This window comes from Zalophus californianus, chromosome 5, assembly GCF_009762305.2.
Source record: "Zalophus californianus isolate mZalCal1 chromosome 5, mZalCal1.pri.v2, whole genome shotgun sequence".
NCBI lineage: Eukaryota > Metazoa > Chordata > Mammalia > Carnivora > Otariidae > Zalophus > Zalophus californianus.
This window is the reverse complement of record NC_045599.1, coordinates 8,437,298-8,439,489: the sequence shown is the minus strand read 5'-3', so window position 1 is coordinate 8,439,489 and position 2,192 is coordinate 8,437,298. Positions and strand designations below refer to the sequence as shown.

Here is a 2,192-nt window from a genome sequence, read left to right as displayed (position 1 = left end):
CCAGGATGCTAGTGAGATGGTCAACAAAGTTCCTGTCTGTGTCTTCCCTTCCGCATATGTGAATGGCCCAGGAGCAAAACATGTTCTGTCTCTCATCCAATATGTCACTTCAGACAGATGCCATGAATTCTCCCCTATGCACAGTGAAATTAATGCTAATGTTTAAATGTCAATGTTTTCAGGAGCGTTGAAAGTATTCAACACAGGTGAGAGTTTTGTAAATAGACCATGCATAGGCTAGTTATTTTTACTTCAGTGGCTAGAAGCAGAAGAAATGGGTAAACATTAAACTAATTATTTCTTTATACATTCAAAAATTGTCTACTCTGTCAACATTAAAATCAACATTTAGTGGGTATGATTGAATTCATGCTAGGGAGAGCTTAATTTTAAAGAAGTCCTAGTATAAATGGTATAAAAAGTACAAATGAACCAAACCCATATTCATTTGAATTGTGATTCAACTTGTGCTCAGTCTGAGTTCAATAAAAATTATGCTTATGCTTAATTAAAAATTTAATATTTTTGATACCTGAATTTATGAAGGGCATAAAATTGTTCATATCATATTCAGGTAGATATAGATTTTTTTCTTTTTATTATATCGTGGATTCTTTACAGTAGATTTTGAATGGAAATGCTTACCATCTCAACTTGTGACTTTGTGAAACAACATAGAAATTCTTTCTCAAAATAAGAAACATTGAATATTTATTTAAGGAACTGGGTATTTTATGAAAATTTCACAAATAGACTCAAATAATTTGAAAAAATGATAAAAACATCACATTTTATTTATTTACCACAGATGAGTTTTTCTCTTTCTTCATGAAAAGCAATTAAAAGAAAATGGAAAATTACAACCAAACATTGACTGATTTCCTACTATTGCGGTTCTTTCCACCATCAAGAATTGGCCTGTTTCTTTTCATTTTCACTGTACTTATTTTCCTAATGGCTCTGTTTGGCAACCTGTCCATGATGGTCCTTATCCTCCTGGACACCTATCTCCACACACCCATGTGTTTCTACTTAGCTCTCCCTCATGGACCTGAACTTCATCTCCACCATTGTCCCCAAGATGGCCTTTGATTATATCTTTGGAAACAAGTCCACCTCACTCATTGGGTGTGGCGGTCAGAGCTTCTTCTTCTTGACTTTAGCTAGTGCAGAAGGATTAATGTGGTCCTCTATGGCTTATGATCATTATGTGGCTATTTGCTTTCCTCTTCACTATCCCATTCATATGAGCAAAAGAGTGTGTGTGCTGATGATAACAGGATCGTGGATAATGGGCTCAATCAACTCCTGCGCCCACACTGTATGTGCCCTCCGTATCCCTTATTGTCAATCCAGAGCCATCAACCATTTCTTCTGTGATGTCCCCGCCATGTTGACTCTGGCCTGCATGGACACCTGAGTCTCTGAGTACACATGGTTTGTGAGCACCACCCCTTTCCTGTGTTTCCTTTCATTGACATTGCATGTTCCTATGGCCATGTGATCCTTGCAATCTGCCGCATGTGCTCAGCAGAAGGGAAGAAGAAGGCTTATTCGACCTGCAACACCCACCTCACTGTGGTAACTTTCTATTATGCACCCTTTGCTTACACTTATCTACGCCCAAGATCCTTCCGATCTCCCACAGAGGACAAGGTCCTGGCTGTCTTCTGCACCATCCTGACCCCAATGCTCCACCCGATCATCTACAGCCTGAGAAACAAGGAGGTGATGGGGACCCTGAGAAGAGTGATTCAGAGGTTCTGTTCTGCAGAAATGTAGACAAAATTCTCATTACTGTGGCCTTAGAAGTACATCAATTTCACCTTTTACACTCAAGAACAATGTCATTCCAGGATTGAAGACAGAGACTACATTAATTTACACAATTTAAATAATTGATACTTGACGAAATAATTCAATATTCTCAATCAGTGTTACTGTTTTCTTTCTAGCAATTTTTCGATAAATGTAAAGAACATATATTTCCCTTAATTGTGTGCAATAAGATTTTATAAATTCATTGAAATGATAATAGAAACAGTCCAAGACGATGGTATTATTCACTATAATAGCTCTAACATACTTAGCATATCTCCCCAAATGGATAAATGAGGGGGAAAGAACAACAACTGCTATAACATTATCAGGTTTAATGAGTTTGATTTCTATGATAGTGTGTACTTAACTAG

General features: G+C 37.3%; 1 pseudogene; it reads left to right on the top strand.

Annotated features, from left to right (window-relative positions):
• Positions 1–849: 849 nt before the first annotated feature.
• On the top strand, positions 850–1,782 carry LOC113938938 (annotated as a pseudogene).
• Positions 1,783–2,192: the final 410 nt, after the last annotated feature.